Genomic DNA, 20,248 nt, shown 5'->3' with positions numbered 1-20,248 from the left:
ATCCATGTCCCTGCAAAGGACATGATTTCATTCCTTGTTATGGCGGCATGGTATTTCATAGTGTGTATGTGCCACATTTTCTTTATCCATTCTATCATTGATGGGCATTTGGGTTGATTCCATGTCATTGCTATAGTGAATAGTGCTGCAGTGAATGTATGCGTGCATATATTTTTGTAAAAGAATGATTTATATTCCTTTGGTTGTATACCCAGTAATGGAATTCTAGGTTGCTTCTTACTTAAACAGATTGACGCTGCTGAATTAGAAGCAGACTTTTTAAAAAGCCCTTGGTGTTTCACGTCAGATTTGAATCATTTCAAGAGTTAGAATCCAAAGGAGAGGGCTCACTCTACTTCTGTGTACGTTACTCAAATGACTTCCCAGGGACGATGGACTCTATTATGCTGACTTTGGAGTCCTTCTCCCCTGAACTGTATCAAGACTGCCATAATCCTTCATCTTTCTTAAGTGACAGGCCTTCCTTGACATTACAAATTTTAAGTTCCTATAAGGGTGCAGGTATGTGGAGAGGGAGGGCATGAACAAACAAGATTCTCAGACATCACATGTGAAGGTTATTTCATCCACTTCTCCACAGCCATTCCTGATTTTTATATAATTAGATTTTAAAGTATTTTTCTTTTGATTTGGATAATTCCATGTTTTCCCCTCCTCATGTTTACTGATACTAATTTGCCCCATCAGAATGATTCCCTGTTTACTCAAGATTTTGTAGGAAACTGAATTAAAGTAGAAAATGGAGAAAGGCAATTGGGTTAATGACAAAAGCATTTTGGGGTTGTTTCTTGATGTTTTGGTTATGTACTTAAACACAGCAAACCCAAAAATTTAGTAGCTTAAAACAACAATTTATTACTGACAATCTTGAGGGTTGACTGGGCTCAGCTGAGCGGTTTTGTTTGGTGTTTCTCATGCATGTGTTGTCAGATGGTGGCTGGGTTGAGAGTCTTGGAGGGCTTCTTCCATCACATGTCTGGTGTCTGGACTAGGGTGGCTGGAATATCTAGGGGCCAGTGGAGCATCTCTTGCTTCATGTGGCCTCTCTATGTGGCTAGATTGGGCTCCTCATAGCCTGGATATCTCAGAGTAGTTAGAATTCTTTCATGGAAGTTGGAGTTCCCCAGTTTTAGTGATACAGAAGGCCCACACAGAAGCTGCAAGTTAACCACACAGTGTAATTTCCACTGTGAATACTTGGAGGTTATATTTCATGGTGAGAATGTCTGAAAACTAATTACCATGCTTGGTTAGTCTAATACAGTTAGAATATACCAGTAAACTTTAAAATTGGATCTTATTCCTTCTTTCCAAAATTGGTGGCCAAGAGGCAGTGGAAATGATGTATTGAAATCAATGATGAAAGTGGAAAAACAGTATTAAAATTAATATTAAAATTAGTTTCCATGTATTTGTTATCTACAGTTTTGTCAAGGAAAGCACTTTGATCAAAATAATGTTATTCTACAGAGGGTAAATTAGCCATCTCTGCCTGAAAGACTTAAGCCATAGTTGGAATTAAAATGACACAGAAGAGAATTAAACATTGACACAAATGACTCCCAAATCTCCTATCTATACTTCCCCACCACCCCAGATGGTCATGGTTCATAAATACTTGCTGAGTAGGTGTTTTTCCTCCAAATGGAAATAGCTTTGTTTTGTATTTTTTTAGGTAATACATTCTGAGAAAACTTAGAGAATACATACAGGGAAATAAACATTATCTACGATTCTGAGTTAATTTTTTTTTTTTTTTATGGAATCTTGCTCTGTTGCCCAGCCTGGAGTGCAGTGACATGATCTCAGCTCACTGCAACCTCCGCCTCCCAGGTTCAAGTGATCCTCCTGCCTCCCCCTCCCAAGTAGCAGGGATTACAGACATGTGCCACCACATCCAGCTAATTTTGGTATTTTTAGTAGAGACAGGATTTTACCATGTTGCCCAGGCTGTTCTCGAACCCCTAATCTCAGGTGATCCACCTGCCTCCACCTCCCAAAATGCTGGGATTACAGGTGTGTGCCGCTGCGCCCGGCCAAGTTAATTGTTTATGCACTTAAAAATATATTACTCCACAAAACAATGTCTTCTGCAACAACTTGGATGGAGCTGGAGGCCATTATTCCAAGTGAATTAACTCAGGAATAGAAAACCAAATATTGTATGTTCTCACTTAGAAGTGGGAGCTAAGCAATGAGAATGCAAAGGCATAATAACGATATAAATGGACTTTGGGGACTTGGAGGGGAAGAGTGGGAGGGGAATGAGGGATAAAAGACTACATCTTGGGTACAGTGTACACTACTTGGGTGACAGGTGCATCAAAATCTCAGAAATCACCACTAAATAACTTATCGATGTAACCAAAACCCATCTGTACCCCCAAAATGTTGAAATAAAAAATATATTGTATAAAATATAATATATATTTTATAAATACACAATATAAAATATAATATATATTTTATAAATATACAATATAAATATATAATATATAATAAAATATAATACATATTATATAATATATTATATATAATAAAATAATATAATATATAATAAAATATATAATACATATATAATATAATATATATAACAAAATATATAATACGTATATAACAAAATATATAATATATAATATATAATACCTATTATATATTATATATTATAAAATATATTATATGTTATATAATTTTTTTTGTTGAGATGGAGTCTCACTCTGTCGCCCAAGCTGGAGTGCAGTGGCACAGTCTCCGCCCACTGCAGCCTCTGCTTTCTGGGTTTAAGTGACTCTCATGCCTTAGCCTCCTGAGTAGCTGGGACCACAAGTGTATGCCACCATGCCTGGCTAATTTTTGTATTTTTAGTAGAGATGGGGTTTCACCACGTTGGCCAGTCTGGTCTCGAACTCCTGACCTCAGGTGATCCACCCACCTTAGCCTTCCAAAGTGATGGGATTACCAGGTGTGAGCCACTGCACCCGGCCTCTTTTTTCTTTTTTTTTTTCAATTGTAGGATTATTGAAAAGAAGTAATGGGAAGGGGAAAAAGTGACCCTTATCCTTGCACATATTTATATCAGTTGTAGATAAAATTATTTTATAGATTCCAAGTGTAATACTGGTTTAGGGATGCAAAACATTGTGTAGGCTTCATAGCAAAGGAAGTCTAGGAGATAGTGACTTCAAAGCTTAGCGATGATCTAAAAGAATGCTGCTTTTGCTCTCTCCAAATTCGGGAACTTTCTGGTATTGTCTGAGACTTAATGTGCCCCACCTTGGGTCCTTGGAGTTCCTTGCACTGACAGTCTGGTCAAAAACTTCCTTGGCAAGTGGTGGCTCTCCGTCCTCCAAGCAGAGACAAGAGGCAGACTTGGAACATAACGCTATTTGCCCAAGAGTAATCAGCTCAGCTCAGAGCATTTTCCTATGATCCAGAATGACCCTGCAGACTGGAAGGCGAAGAGTTGTTCTTAGACAAGAACTTGCTAAACCACTTGACCTTTCAACAGCTGTAGAACTGTTTATCGGGAGCATGCCATCTCTCTTGGCTCTTGCAATTTGGCAGCCAGAAAAGTCAAGCCAGTGACATCGTGTGCTTTAGAAAACTTCTGGACAATTCACAACTTCCACCATAAAGTGGCTAAATTAGTCTTGCTAGTCAGATAGTGATCTTCGGATGGGTCATCCTTTTCTTGAGCCTATTGGCTTTTGGGACTCCTTCACTGGAATCAAATGAGTCATTGCTAGAGATAAACATAAGTATCTGTTTGTGAGAGCCTCCAATTCCCTAAACCATAGCTGATAAAGAGGATAGATTAGCTCTGTTTCCAGCCACAAGCCTAGGGCAAGTGGCAACTCTGTTTGCCAATAACAAAGAACATGAATTCTCTTCATGTATCTAAAAACAAAGGAGCCAGTGAGCTTTAATTTAGTTTCTCTGAAAGTTGTATTTGTGTGCAAAAATATCTATGATTCATGACATACTTTTGCATAATATGAGTTGAAATATGACTTGATAATGCTAATAAAATGGGTGAATAATAATTTCAAAACAATGACACTGGTTGAAAACTCACTGAACAAGAGATGGAGCTCCTGTTGATACTGAAACAAGGAAGGGCCAGGCACGGTGGCTCACCCTTGTAATCCCAGCAATTTGGGAAGCTGAGGTGGGAGGATCTCTTGAGCTTAGAAGTTCGAGACCAGCCTGGTGAACATGGCAAAACCCTGTCTCTAAAAGAAAATACAAAAAAATTGACCAGGCATGGTGTCACGTGCCTGTAGTCACAGCTGCTGGGGGAGGCTGAGGTGGGAGGATTGCTTGAGGCCAGGCAGGTCAAGGCTGCAGTGAGCAGTGATCATGCCACTGCACTCCAGCCTGGACAGGAGAAAGAGTAAGACCCTGTCTAAAGAAGGAAGGAAGGAAGGAAGGAAGGAAGGAAGGAAGGAAGGAAGGAAGGAAGGAAGGAAGGAAGGAAGGGGAAGGAAGGAGGGAAGGGAGGGAGGGGGCTCCAGTCAGAAGACAGAGTAAGACCCTGTCTAAAAATAAAAAAAAAGAAAAAAGGAAGAGTGCTCCAGTCTAGAGCTACAGCCAGGTATGGTGTTTAAAATCTTGGACACATGTCTTAAGCTCTCTGTGCCCCCAATTTATTCCTCCTTAAAATGGAGAAAATCATAAGAACTACTTGAGAATTCTTATGAGAATTAAATAAAATATCATCTGTAAGTGTAGGCACTTAGTGTCTGCCACATCATTGTCACTCATTTTTCTTAATATCCTCTAATCAAAACCCTTTTTCAACAAATGTGATTAAACAAATATGTATGTAAAGGAAGGATAACCCAGCAATTTTAAGTATGAAGGTATTTTAGACCCTCAAGCCCAATAATACTTGGCTTTTGTTGGCTGAACAAGTTGTCGGAGCTTACACTTGAGCCAAATCTCAATGTTTTGAACAAATGTTCATATTTTTCAGTTTGTATATTACACTAAAAACTTTGTTCACCCTCTCATGTAAGTGATAGGGCTAATTTGTTTTTCCTATTGTAAATCCTGTATTATGAGATTAAAACAGTGACAACTGCTTTTGAAATACCAAATGCAATGTATATTGAAAAACATTTTCAGGGTATTCATTAAGACTGAGATATAATACATTAGAAAAAAGAGGCAGACTCAATATTTGCTTTTTTAAATTTTTTTTATTTACAGAGATTAGGCCACTGATGCTAAAACACTATAGATTGCTGGGCTATGCTTTAAATACTGAATGCATACAAATAATTTCTTTTTCTTTTCTTTCTTTCTTTTTTTTTTTTTTGAGACAGATTCTTGCTTTATTACCCAGGTTGGAGTGCAGTGGTGCAATCTCAGCTCACTGCAACCTCCACCTCCCAGGTTCAAGCAATTCTCCTGCCTCAGCCTCTTGAGTAGCTGGGACTACAGGTGCACACCACCACGGCTGGCTAATTTTTTGTATTTTCAGTAGAGGTGGGGTTTTGCCATGTTAGCCAGGTTGGTCTCAAACGCCTGTCCTCAAGTGATCCATCAGCCTCGGCCTCCCAAAGTGCTGGGATTACAGGTGTGAGCCACCATGCCCGACCTCAAATATTTTTAAATAAACTGTTGTTTTTCCAATTTATCAAATACTTGAGAAAGGATTTCATGTGGATTTGAGACTTAAAAGCCATATATACTTTGTTAGTCTGCTGATATGGTTTGGCTGTTTCCCCACTCAAATCTCATCTTGAATTGTAGCTCTTGTATTCCCACCTGTTGTAGGAGGGACCTGGTGGGAGGTAATTGAATGACAGGGGCAGTTTCCCCCATATTGTTCTCATGATGGTGAATAAGTCTCATAAGATCTGATGGTTTTACAAAGGGTTTCCCCTTTCACTTGGCTCTCATTTTCTCTTGCCTGCCACCATGTAAGATGTGCCTTTTGCCTTCCACCATGACTGTGAGGCCTCTCCAGTCACATGGAACTGTGAGTCCATTAAACCTCTTTTTCTTTACAAATTACCTGGTCTCAGGTATGTCTTTATCAGCAGCATGAAAATGGACTAATACACTACTTTATTCTCAGAGAAAGCACAAAGCGTATGTCAGTAGAAAGTGTATCATGTTTGGTGCCACCCATACTTGGGTTCGAATCTGTGCTCTACTGCCTACTAGCTTTTGGGGTCGAGGTTAAATTTCTTAAACATTCTAAGCTTCAGTTTTCAACCTAAAATAGGAGAAAACATTAAGAACTGTATGGAAGAGAGGGGAGCGGAAATTGTAAAAAGAAGTAAAGAATCTGGCACTGTGCCTGTCATAGGCAGGCAAACCTCACTTTGCATGTGATGATCTTAGTTATCATAGAACCATGGAACACCGTTCCCTTGTGTGTGCATTTCAGTTATGCACATTTCTGCATGTGTTGCAACATGTGGAGCAACAAAATCTGTAAAAAGTTTTTAATATATGGCAGTTTTATAATTTCAATATATTAAAAATGTCAAGAAAATATAACATTTTGGCTGGGTGCAGTGGCGCATGCCTGTAATCCCAGCACTTTGGGAGGCTGAGGTGGGCGGATCACCTGAGGTCAGGAGTTTGAGACCAGCCTGACCAACATGGCAAAATTCCATCTCTAATAAAAATACAAAAATTAGCCAAGTGTAGTGGCAGATGCCTGTAATCCCAGCTACTCAGGAGGCTGAGGCAGGAGAATCGCTTGCATCTGGAGGCAGAGCCTGCAGTGAGCTGAGAGGGTGCCACTGCACTCCAGCCTGGGTGGCAGAGCAAGACTCTGTCTCAAAAATAAAAATAAAAGAAAGTATAACATTTCACTGTAAAAGAAAACATCGGAAACAACAATAACATTAACGACTGAGCACTGTTTCATTTAGTCCTTACAAAATTGTCAACAAGAGGAGAACCGTTACTGACACTTTTTACAACTGGAGAAAAGGAGACCCAGAGGTTCAATAACTCGACCAAATTTACCCAGCTAGTCAACAGATGAGCCAGACAGAAGGGACTAATCTCTCTATCTTGTCTCTTTTGGATTTTCATTAAAACAAAGACAAGGTTTTCTCACTTTCTTGACCCTGAGACTGAGTTTTTGGGCTTTCCGTTTTGCAGGGGAAAGCAATGTTTTATATGGGCCAATGTGGGGGCATGGATAAGCTGGGACTTTGGTACTCTGGGCGATCCAGAAAGGCACAGCCAATCCTTGAGGATCAAACCCCAGAGCAAATTATTGAGGACTAAATCCTGCAAGGGGTCAGGACCGGCTTAGCCAGTTCAACTGCAGAGGCGCTGCAAAGGGTGGAAGTAGGAGACACAGTTGGATGGGCAGGTGACATTCCAGTGGGCATTGGGGCAGATCACCAGGACTTCAGCAATTGGGCAGGCTTTAGGGTGATGTCTTGTTTTGTTAGAGTAGGGTCAGGCAGAATAGAGACTTGGATTTTGATCTGGGCTGAGACGAGGGTGTGCAAATAGAAACTTAGACCAGCGAACCAACCTAAGAGAGACAGAGAAGAAGAGTAAGTAGGAGACCTGAACTTTTCCCTCTATACTTGATCTCACATAAAAATGGCAGTGAAGGAGTGTACCCATGTAACAAACTTGTACATGCATCACCTGACTCTAAAATGAAAGTTGAAATTATTTTTTAAAATTGCAGTGGAGGAGATCATGGGACATCGGTCCAGACAGAGGCAACCCAGCAACCTGGCAGTCAAGACAGCAGGGCCACCAGGTCTGACAGCAGGGCTATAAGCCAACTCCCCAGCATGTAGGGGTGGAGAGGGGCCAGTCACAGCCACAACTGGCAGGCTGAGACTGAGATCTAAGGTGAAAGCGACTGGTGGAGCCAACTAAGAAAAGGTAGGGGATTGAGGGGCTAGGAGCCAGAACCTATACATTTGAGCTTGTAGCAGTGACAACAAATTCATTTCCCAGCTGGAGGGAATGGGTGATCCCGCGTTGCCCACATGCAAACTGTAGGACAAGAGGATTGGGGAAAAGATCTCTGGCCATGTGTTCCTGCCTTTTGGGACTTCCTTAAGAAGTGTGAAAGGTGAGGGCTGTCACCTGGCATGATGTCTTTTCCCTTTGAAACTTGGGGCTTGTTGTGGGCAGCTCTGTCCTTGCCATTCAGGTAGAATGAAAAAAATCAGGTTCACTTGTTGAAAGCAGTAGCTATAGAGCATGTGAGCTACTTTTATGCCTCAATTCAACGGAGCAAAAGAAAGGAATTCATTCTCTAAGAGCCATAGTCAAAGACGAATTCCACCATTATTTGGAAATGCAATCATGCCTCTGGACTGAAAAAATACCCAGTTAGGTTTAACTCCTTTAAACAGTTACAGTGATTCATGAGACGGCAACATTTTCTAACATCAGATTGGAAGACCTGGGAAGGGATTAGTGGGGGATGGGGCTCAGCCTTCCAATATGCAATTCTGTCCTGACGAAGACAGGACAACAGCGTCTGTGTTCTGGATAGTCTGGCGTTAGTGAATGAATGTTTTGTGGTCAGAGTAAGTTATGGAAAATGTAAAGGTAATACTTTTTGCATGTGAATAGAGAACTCATTCAGAGCTAAATTATACCAAACATTTACTAGGTGTGTGTGAGGTGGCAGGCAGCGGGAAGTGGGACAAACCTCCATTGGAATTCTACATGTACTTTCTTGTTAATCTGTAAAAGACTTTTGGGCATTCTCTTATGGAAACTTCAGAAGCAGATGGAAATATTTTAAGATGTATAATACACATGGGCCTGTAACATGGATTTTCATTTTCCTTATAGAATTGAACCCAGTGGAGTGCTGTATTATCCTCCATCAGTTAGCAAAAATCCCAAAGCAGAAATCATATTTTATACTATGGCTTCTAGAAGGTTTAGAAGCAAGTGTCTCATCTGTGAACATGAGCAGCACAAAAGCTGTGCTTCAGTTATTCCCGTTGTATTTCCATGGTCATGATCTGCTTCGTATCAGGTAGATGATAATTCTAATCTTTGCCAATAATTCAGCGAATGCAGCAAATTTCTCCTTTTCACCCCTAAAGGAATTATGTCTTTTGAGGCTAGTAATTATCAAGCTCATAGGAAATGGAATAACCATCTTTTTTTTTTTTTTATCAGAAAACTGTATGTCTTTCAAATTGTAAAATTACCTTTGGTAAAATATCCTGATTTTAATAATTTACTGAGGGTGTAGTGCATTCTTTAAATGACACATTTATGTTGATGTACTATTAGTGTTGACAGTAATAATATCTGTATAATAAAATCTATAGACAGTATTTTCATGGACCTGTGACTAGGGAAATAAGACTGTTTTGACATCAAAAAATCTTGAGCGAAATTTGAATATGGCATCCAAAGAATGACTCTTTACATGCTCAGCTTTGTACATCCCCATCACCACATAATAGGAACTGAAATTTACTTGTTTCCTCAGCCTGGTGGACCTGTGCTCTTTCCATCAGTGCAAGCGGCCTCACTGGTGCTGAATGGACAGCTCTGGATAGCATTCAGATCAAGGTGGCTGTGGGTGCCTAGGACCCACGGATGGCTTCTAAGGAGCTGTAAGCCTCATAAAATTAAATGCAAAATTGTGTGTTTATGATTGTATGCACGTTTTCCCAAAAGGATCCATAGCAGTGAAAGTTTGCAACCAATACAATTAAAGGATAAAATCTATTGCTCTACTCCTATCAAAAGATATGCAATTTTCATAAAGGGTACCCTAGTATTTATAAATTATAGTAATGTGCCCCATCTTCTATCCAGACCAGATAACTAAATGATAGTAACCTATTAACACCCAAACATCCACGTCAACTTTTCCACAAAGTAAAACAAGGTCTCTGTATGCATTGACTATATATTAAATATACCTTACATTCCTTAAATGTTTTACAATTATACCTTAATAAATTAACATATAATATATAGGTATATTATACTTGGTATATATAATATACTTCACATATAGCTTATATATCATATAATAATTTATATTATGTGATACTATATTATAATATATAATTTACATACTATTTAATAATCATAATCATATTATGTTATTTAATAATATTATAATATATTAACATATACTTATATTATTTAATATATTAGAATAGTTATATACATAATGTATAACTATATTACATATTATATTATATATTATTTATATGCTTCACATATAATATATTATATATAATATTGACATAAATATATATTGATATATATTAATATATACTTCATATATAATGTATTATATGTGAACTACTATATATATATATATAACAATATATAATATAGTAATATTGATAATATTAAACTTTGGAGAAAATACTCTACACTGTGGAAGTTTATATTATATATGATATATACTATATAAGATATATATTATATTATATAATATACATATGAGGTATTATATAGACTTCATATATAATACCTCATATATGTTATATATGAAGTATATAATAATATATAACACCTTAATAATTATACTTTATAACATTTTTGCTAATCCAAAGGCAATTTATCTCAAAACTTAGAGTTTACTAACTTAATATAAGTGGGAGTGGAGGAGAGTAAATTTTGACAAAAAATGGAGCAGCAAAAAGTTCTTTTCAAATGTTTGATTATTGTTTCACAGAATATAATTGTAGTTTCTTAAAATATTAGTTTTTCATCTGTTTCATATTTCTCGGAAATAACCCTTAGATGTTAAGGCTCCTCTGCAGGAATCGTGTGAATATGAATGAGTGCAGAAAAGCTGGAGAGAAGAGGTCGATAAATGTTTAAATTAACTAACTAGATTTTAAACTATCCGATAAATATTTCTCTTAGAAATTTAGGCATATTTTGATCAGTTTTGTTTCTATTGTTTTCTTTTCTTGATCCGCTTCTCAGCTGTGGCTGCGATCTCTGGCATCTCCACAGCATTGATGAAAAAACTCTTAAAATGATTTGTGTCTTCTGTCTCGTGTGGTGTTCTCTCTTCTCTCTCAATTTAAAATATCAAAATTGCTTAACATCTTTCTAGGAAGCAGGTAACATAATGGTGAGTTTACAATCTTCCTCTTGTTCCTTTGTGTCTAGGGGTCAATTTTATGTTGGTAATATGGTGAATGATCAAGCTCCAATATTAAACTTTGGAGAAAAGAAATATCCTACATTGTGGAAGTTTGAATTAAAAGATCTCTTTCAAGTGCAGTTGAGAATTTAGCCATCACTCTATCATTCAGAGATAAATTAAAATTCAGTGTGCTAGTGTATATGCATGTTTTACATCAAAGGCAATGATACCAAGAATGCATACTTAACCCTCTGCCGTGAGGAGTTTGAATTGGAAAATTTTAATCCAGGTTATAAATCACTTGAGAGACTTTTAAACTAGCCACAAGGGGGCAGCAAAACACACAGGATTCCCTGAACCCACTGACGCAGGAACATTCCGCCGTGTCTTATGAAGAAGGCAAACGAAAGAACGAATTCAAGTACCTGGCGTTTGAGCCGTCTTCGAACACTGGCATTTCTAGTACAACTACAGTGAGTCTAGCAGGGGGGACACTATACTTCCTAAGATAACCGAATAATATATGAGACACCAACTTGCAAAGTATTTTTTTTTTTTGACGGAGTCTCGCTCAGTCACCCAGGCTGGAGTGCAGTGGCGCGATCTCAGCTCACTGCAAGCTCCGCCTCCCCGGTTCAAGCGCTTCTCCTGCCTCAGCCTCTGGAGTAGTTGGGATTACAGGCGCCCGCCACCACGCCAGGCTAATTTTTGTATTTTTAATAGAATCGTGGGGGTTTTACCATGTTGGTCAGTTTGCTCTCGAACTCCTGACTTCAGGTGATCCACCCGCCTGGGCCTCCCAAAATGCTGGGATTACAGGCATGAGCCATGTGCCTAGCCCCTTTCTAAATATTATGAAGGGCTGCTGTGATGTGCACCCAGGGAGGGCGAAAACCTGGCAGTCGCTCATGATATTTCCCAGTGGAGCAAATTGTAAATTCCTCTTCCTCCTTCTCCTATAATGATTTCTCTTTATTCCAGGGGCAAATAACAATAGGTAAAATATCAATTGGATTTAACTTTTAAAAATAGGGAACAGACTCTCTTGCAGAAGCAGTAAATACTTAAGAATCGCTTGGCAATGATCAGGCACTGTTCCGCAGGGATGAGTCTAGATTACTGGTCAAACCTGGATTTTATTGTCAGACTTTCTTGGTGTGAAACTGTACAAGCTTGGGCAGATTTCTTCGCCTTTAGATGTCTTAGTTTCTTCACTTGTAAGATGAGGCTAATTCTATAGGTTGCTTTAAAGATTAAGTAAAGTAATATATGCCAGCCCAGTGGCTGACATTTGATGATAATTGAATTAACAGTTATAAAATTACTATCATAGATGAGTGGCATGTGGTATTAGTATTGTTTCTTGGTAACTAAATGATTATATGTAATTTCATTTAATTCTTACAACCAGTGTGAGAGACCAGTTTTACTTCCCTCCATTTTTATAGGTGAGAAGTTGAGGTTCAAAAAGACCGATTGCCTAATATAAATAAAACGAAAAAGCTAGGATTTGAACCTATCATTTTTCTGACTCCCAGCTCAGGTACTTTCAGCCATACCTATGTAGGTAGACTACCATCATTTTTTCCCCCTCTTTCTGGTAACTCCTAAAGTCACCCGAAGTCACCTAATAGATCTTGGAAATGACTTAGAAGTTCCACTAGGCCAGCACAAGGCAGGATCACATGCGTCTTATCATGCACTAATCAGACCAGGGTATGGAGATGGAGGAGAAGAGAGAATTTCTAGTAATCATGGAGGAAGCAAGTATTACCCCCATGTCTCAAACCCAAACCAGCCTCAGCTGGAAAAATCTCTCTAAGGCAACGTACTTTAAACTCATGAGCACACTTATTTGTGTATCGTCATCGAGTGTCATCCTTGTGTAAGGGGGCAAGTGATTGTTGAAATGAGTTGACTCATCTATGGTGAAGAGCTATATGGATGTCTGGAATCAGAATATGTTTCTGAGGTTTTTTTTTTTTTTTTTTTTTTTTTTTTTTTTTTTTTTTTTTTTTTTGAGACGGAGTCTCGCTCTGCCGAGTGCAGGCTGAGTGCAGTGGCCGGATCTCAGCTCACTGCAAGCTCCGCCTCCCAGGTTCACGCCATTCTCCTGCCTCAGCCTCCCAAGTAGCTGGGACTACAGGCGCCCGCCACCTCGCCCGGCTAGTTTTTTGTATTTTTTAGTAGAGACGGGGTTTCACTGTGTTAGCCAGGATGGTCTCGATCTCCTGACCTCGTGATCCGCCCGTCTCGGCCTCCCAAAGTGCTGGGATTACAGGCTTGGGCCACCGCGCCCGGCCTGTTTCTGAGGTTTTTAAGTCTTGAAGAAACAATCAGTTGAGTGCATAGAATTTTTGCTCTATTTGCTCTCTCTTAACATGGAAATGGAAAGATCCCCTTTGCATTTTTAATTGGAGAAGGCACTCTTAGTTAATAGGCTTACAGAACATGTCCTCACCATGTGCACTCAGAAACTACATTGAATAAACTTTTAATTATTTTATTATTATTTTTGAGACAGACTCTCACTCTGTCACCCAGGCTGGAGTGCAGTGGCGCGATCTCGGCTCACTGCAACCTCTACTTCCCAGATTCAAGCGATCCTTATGCCTCAGCCTCCCAAGTAGCTGACGTTACAGGCTTGTACCACCACACCCAGCTCATTTTTATATTTTTAGTAGAGTCGGGATTTCACCATGTTGGCCAGGCTGGTCTTGAACTCCCGACCTCAGGTGATCCGCCCGCCTCGGCCTCCCAAAGTGCTGGGATTACAGGTGTGAACCACTGCACCTGGCTGTGAACGCACTTTTTAAAATTAAAAATACAAACATACAAACAAAACAAAACACACCCTCTCTGGGTAAAACAGCTGAATTATCCACCAATTCTTTGTTATTGTAGAGCAGTAGCTACGCCCGTAAGAGAGATCACCAGCGCGGAATTACCAAGAAAAAGCCTGCTGAGCTATATACATGCTTATTCCTTATTTCAACTGACATTAATATGGAAATGATACGAGATACTCCTTTAGTACCTATTGATTTTCCCACATTATTTTACAGAAACTCTTGGGTCCCTCCAGATGAATAAAAGCTGTCCTCAGATCCTCACTTACTCCTGTAATACAGTGAGCATCACAAAGTAAAATGAAGTCTGAGCAAGATCCCTCTTGGTAAATAGTCTGCTGCTGAGTGCCCCATGGCACTTGGCCACCATGACACCAATTTCAAAAGGTTAGATCTAAATGGCGAATGTTCTTAAAATACCTTCCTAATTGTCTGTTGACTTTAAAAATCATATTTAACAGTAGTATTCATTTATGTCCTAAATGGGAATTGTCTTGTTTTTCTCTTTGGTGCCCTTGATATTAAATTGCTGTGGTTTGGGGAGGATTCTAAGTGGACTCTGTTTGTTCTTATTGCGCGTAGGCCTTGAGGAATATACTGACTTCCTGTGAATTTGTCTCACTGCAGAGCAAGGGGTCTGGGTGACCGTGTCAGAATGTTGGGTAAGATGTGGGGGTGAGTGGGTGGGGGTTAGAAGCCTCCAACTTGCCTAGGAACAGCTCTCCATTCTTTAGTTTCTTCTTGAGCCAGACCTACAATCTGAAGAGTACTCTCTGTGTACTCTGAAGAAGGCACCATGATATTTCTTTGGGCGGTACACACTTGCAAATGAAAGGTCATATTATGCTTGGTAGATTTCTCATCACTTATGATTATTTAAGCAGATGGGAAGGAATTCTACAAAATAAGGACATAGAAAGGCCGACGCGGTAGCTCAACGCCTATAATCCCAGCACTTTGGGAAGCCGAGGCGGGTGGATCACGAGGTCAGGAGATTGAGACCATCCTGGCCAACATGGTGAAACCCTGTCTCTACTAAAAATACAAAAATTAGCCAGGTGTGGTGGCGCATGCCTGTAATCCCAGCTACTTAGGAGGCTGAGGCAGGAGAATCGCTTGAACCTGGGAGTCGGAGGTTGCAGTGAGCCGAGATCACGCCACTGCACTCCGGCCTGGCGGCAGAGCAAGACTCCCTCTTTAAAAAAAAAAAAAAAAAGTACATAGAATAGTCAGATATGGAAAAAGGGATAAATTATACTTCGTATAGTGATTCCTTTACTCATTCTTGATAAACTGTAGGACACTGCTTCCCTTGTCACACAATCCTTTTAATTAAAAAAAAAGAATGCAACGATATACTTGCTGAATTTTTACAAGATTCTTAAGTCAGCTTTTGACATGGAGACATGTTCTTGCTGAATGAATAAATCAAGATAGAAAACCTTATTTATTTAGCCAGAAATGTGTCCTTGCAGCTGTTCCCTGGAGCTCTCAGAATTGCCTAGTAGTGGATCTCATAGAAAGAAGTTATAGGTGAAGCTTCAGTAGAAAAGGAACCAGAAAGACAATCACTAATGTTCTTTTCCTCCCTTCTCCTCCCCTCTCTGCCCCTCCCTTCCCCTCTCCTCCTCTTTCTTCCCTTCCCCTCCCCTTCCTTCTCCTCCCCTCCCCTTTCTTCTTTCCCCCTCCCCTCCCCTCCCTCCCCTCTCCTCCCCTCACTTCCCTCCCTCTCTTTCCAGTTTTCTTTCTTATTTCTTCCTCGACTCCCTCTTCCTCCTCCTCCTCCTTTAAGAAATGACATAATTTAAGACACTGCTGCAGATGATTTAAAACATATATTTACCTTCCTTTTTTGGATATGACCTAAAAGGAAAAAGTGATGTAAAGGAAGAAAACGACAGGTTAGAATAGCTCCTCCTCCTCTTCTGGTTATAAAGATTGGTCTCCAGTAGCATCCTATGAAGGCAGCTGGAGGCGATCTGCTCAGTGTCAGGGTGGTGTTATGTGCTTGTCTGAAAAATGAAAAGATGATTTAATCTCGTGTGTGTGTTTTAACAGGATTAACTTCATGACCCCATGGGAGGAGGGGTAGAGAAAGGATCTCACACCGGTGGCCTAAGGAAGTGCAATTATGGAAACTGGAGGGTGTGTGCTAACTGCCAACCAGTCCGGAACTTCAGTTGTGCTCATAAGGGTCCACACGACAACCTTCATCCCTGCCCAGGCCGTAAACCTCATCTGGGTTATTTTGACTCTCCATCCTGAAGTTATTTTTCTTCCCCAGTGCAGGTGAGAACGTGTTCATCAGGTCAGCAGGGAAAGGCATACAAAGCAGGATAATGTAGAAATCTACTGGGAGAACTCTCTTTTGTCCATGAGCTAAACATACCTTAATCACCTTACCTTTAAATCAACGAACAAACAAAAAGCATACAGAAGAACCAGAAGCAAAGAAAATAGCAGTGACAGTAACCAAACTAAACAAAAACAAAAACTATCTTGTACTCCTCTGGGTTGCAGATTTTTAACATAACTTTAAAAAATTATGATTAAAATAGATATTCATTGGGAGAATGCAGATAAGCAAGTAGAAAACAATGAAACACAATCTTAGCATTCAGAAATAACTCTGGTTATATTTTTTGGGTTTAGACTCTCAAAGTGCATGTGTGTGTGTATCCCTGTGTGTGTGTGTGTGTGTGTGTGTCTGTCCTACACACAACCAATACAAACATAAATTTACCAAAATGAAAACATGTTTGCTCTTATTACTCTTAATAAGCATACTCATTCTTTAATAACTGCAGAATATGTGATCATATGAGTGTACTATAGTGAATATAACTGGCTCTGACTACTGTGTGTGTAAGATGTCTTGCAATTTTTCTTTCTTATAAATTGCTTTATAAAAATTGTTCTTGTAGCCAAGTGTTTGTGACGTTACAAATGTTTACTTAGGATAAATTCCTAGAAGCAGGATTTCTACGTTAGAGGTTAAGGACATTCTGAAAGCTTTTGCTGTTAAGTAATGTGAAGACACCAAGAGACCTCACCCCCATATTCTTTTGTCAGCAGTGTATGAGATGCCTAGATTCTTACTACTCCTGAGGGTAATCATTGAAGTGAAAGGAAATACTTAAAAGTGGATTTTAAAAGACGAATGACTAGGCAGTTTCATTCAGCCTTTTGGAATATTCAGACTTTATTGCCGGACCAGTCTTTTCCAGGAGTTCACTTGTTACCAAATGACTTAGAGTCACACTATAAAAGGGGTCATGCCGATGGTATTGTTCATTCACTTATAAGAAAGGTCACGTCTTTCTTGCTTTATTCAAAGGAGCGGAAGCTGGCTTGCTTCCAGCTGGGATATCCTGATTGGAAGTCAGCTCGGACAGTCAGCTTTGCTCCTTCCTTTACCATCCTCTTAGTGCAAGTTCCTCAAAGAAGAGTGGGATGTGTACACATGCTGATTTGCACATACACAATGCATCGAACACGTGATCTACTTTGCCCATCCTGTGTGGCTTTGGGGTCCAAGGGGAAGGGAGAGGTAAGAGGCTGAGAAAATGGGCATTTCTTCCTGGTAAGTCTGTATCAAAGATGAGTGTTTGGCTCACCAACAGCTGCTACACTAATTATTCATCTTAATAACAATGAGTAACGATTTTTAAAACTCGCAAGCGCCTACCAACACTACATTTAGTGCTATACGATATGCTTAGCTCAGAGTCCTTGTTGGACATTTTATAATAGCCTTTAAAATAATATCTTACATTTTCAAAGCCCTTTACTGTGGACAAAGTGTTTTCATATTGATAAGTGAATGTAGGGTGGGTGGTCAGATTTGGTGGTATTTCGTGCTCTTTACCCGTGTTTGAATACTGCTCAATTTCAAGCCTTCTGACGATTCCTTCTGTTTCAGATCTATCGTTTAAATCCTTACTTAAAAAAAAAAAAAAAAAAAAAAAAAACCAATGATGGGCTCAAATCTCTTATCCTATTTCTTAATAGGATGGGATAAAATGAAAGATGTGGTTAGCTGTGATGACACATTTAAATAAATAGAAAAAATAGAAAAGTCAATCATGTGGCAAGATATGCTTTCACTTAGTGTCTTGTCCCCTGGAAGTCAACATGAAAAAGTGCTCTGGCTCTTGGATTAGAAAAAGCCCCAAACATCTTTCATGCATGGCTGGAAGCGTAAGACTCGTTACCTTGGCTCTAATCCAGTGCAAAGGGGAATTTCAAGAGCTGGTTCACATATTTGTAATTTTCCAGTTTTAAGCATACACTTCCTATCCTGGCCATTTGTGCTTTCTGGGGGAAGCTAGCAAATTGCTTGTGCAGAGGGAAAATGGTTCTTGATATCTTAAAACCGTAAAGTGCTGTGGGATATTTTTGGATAAAGAGTTCAGGGAGATCATTAATTTTGTAACCACTGTGTTGTCATTAGCACAGTTCTAGGCTTACAATGTTTTATTAGTGTGGTTTGCATGATTAGTTTACTTGGAGAATCATTGTAAATTATTGATGCTGTCATTCTGCTGTGGGGAAGCCTAGCAAACTGGAGGAAATAAAAAAGGCATAGATTTTGTTGTTGTTGTTTTTAATCCTAGTTTATGAGCTGCAGTACTCACTAAAGTGCTTTGGAAACCTACTAAAAGATTTATTAATTCAGGAAAAAAGATACTGGTTCAGAGGACCACCAGAGGAAGCTTCAGGGAGCAGAGGGGCCCCAGAAGGTCTTTGAGCAGGAAAATAGTACTGTGAGCAACAAACTACCTTGTTTGATTGAAATGGAGCGTTCTCTAAGAAGTTGAAAGGCAATGGGTCAAACAGATAAAACTTTGAGTCATTTCGATAAGAAATTTAAGAGTAGCTTTCAAGGGCTGGGCGTGTGGCTCCTGCCTGTAATCCCAGCACTTTGGGAGGCCAAGGCAGGTGGATCACAAGGTCAGGAAATCGAGACCATCCTGGATAACACGGTGAAACTCCGTATCTACTAAAAATACAAAAAAAAAAATAATAATAATTAGCCCAGCGTGGTGGCAGGTGCCTGTAGTCCCAGCTACTCGAGAGGTTGGAGCATGAGAATGGTGTGAACCCGGGAGGCGGAACTTGCAGTGAGCCGAGATCACACCACTGCACTCCAACCTGTGTGACAGAGTGAGACTCCGTCTCAAAAAAAAAAAAAAAAAAAAAAAAAAAAAAGAAAAAGAAAAATAGAGTAGCTTTCAAAAAGCCAGAGCTAAGTGCTAGGACAAATCTCCCAAGAAGATGGACACAGGTGATATATCCTACATAGTACGCCATGTAGCCCATCATGGGTGCTTACTGCGTGAGCGGCTACCCTTCTTGCAACTAAACATGGTGATCATGACTGGCCAGAAGCCCTTGCTGGAGGAAGGGGAGAAGAGCAGAAGGCATTTACATAAAAGATGCATCAGTACTTCTCATTGTGAAAATATACAAGTAAACCCAAAGCCCTTGTTGATGGCCGACCCTCAGTCCTGGCACTCTCTTGCTGGATTGGCTTATCCTTCTAGATGAGCTATGCTCTTTTGTGATTTTGGCTTCCTGTAAATGGTATCCCACTGCACATCCAAACATAAACGTGCTTGTAACATGTCAAGTATCTCTTGAAACTCTTTCTGTATAAGTATACTCAGAACCACTTTTAATTTTAAACTGCAGGTTGCATTTTATAGTAGGATGTACTCTATATATGCGGTCATTCTCCTGTAAGTAGATAGTTAGATTTTTCTGATGCTGCCTGCCTGATAAGAATGATGTTGTGGGTTCCAGGTGTTTAATGTCAGTTATTTTCTGCCCAGTCAGGCGAAGGAGAAGTAATATTCCACGAACGTCTGAGGTTGGCTGGCCAGCAGAGTTTGGATGGTCGAACACAGTTTTGGGCTCTGCCTTTGATGGGTAAGTGTGTAAGACCCATGTTGTTGCTTCTACTTAGCCTTAGAGGAAAACATCTTAACTACAGTATTGAGGGAACTATGTTTCCATCAGGAGACACTTGCATTTATTCCATAGGACAGTTAGGTTATGTTAATATTTTCTGATTTTCCTCTCCTTTCTGTAAGGGTAAAGGAAAAATAATTTTTAACCTATGTTTTAGACTTCAGTGAGGACCCTCTCCTATATTCACACTTTCATTACTTTTCAGTAGATTCACAGAAACATCTATGTAGACTTAACAGTTTGGCCATTAGCTTATGGTAAAGCTTAGGACATATTCTTCCTTGCCTAAGTGTGAGTATTAATTTATGATTTA

General features: G+C 39.6%; 1 protein-coding gene across 2 annotated transcripts in view; it reads left to right on the top strand.

Annotated features, from left to right (window-relative positions):
* The first annotated feature begins 14,509 nt into the window (after positions 1–14,509).
* KCNJ16 (potassium inwardly rectifying channel subfamily J member 16) overlaps positions 14,510–20,248 on the top strand; it is a 541,663-nt gene continuing 535,924 nt past the window's right edge. For both annotated transcript variants that reach the window (XR_007720474.1, XR_007720475.1), the window contains exons 1-3: positions 14,510–14,624; positions 16,021–16,251; positions 19,797–19,893. The gene's annotated coding sequence lies outside the window, so the exon portion shown is untranslated. The remainder of the gene's footprint in view (positions 14,625–16,020; positions 16,252–19,796; positions 19,894–20,248) is intronic.

This window comes from Macaca thibetana, chromosome 16, assembly GCF_024542745.1.
Source record: "Macaca thibetana thibetana isolate TM-01 chromosome 16, ASM2454274v1, whole genome shotgun sequence".
NCBI lineage: Eukaryota > Metazoa > Chordata > Mammalia > Primates > Cercopithecidae > Macaca > Macaca thibetana.
The sequence above is the reverse complement of the archived record's forward strand: the minus strand, read 5'-3'. Positions and strand labels throughout refer to the sequence as shown.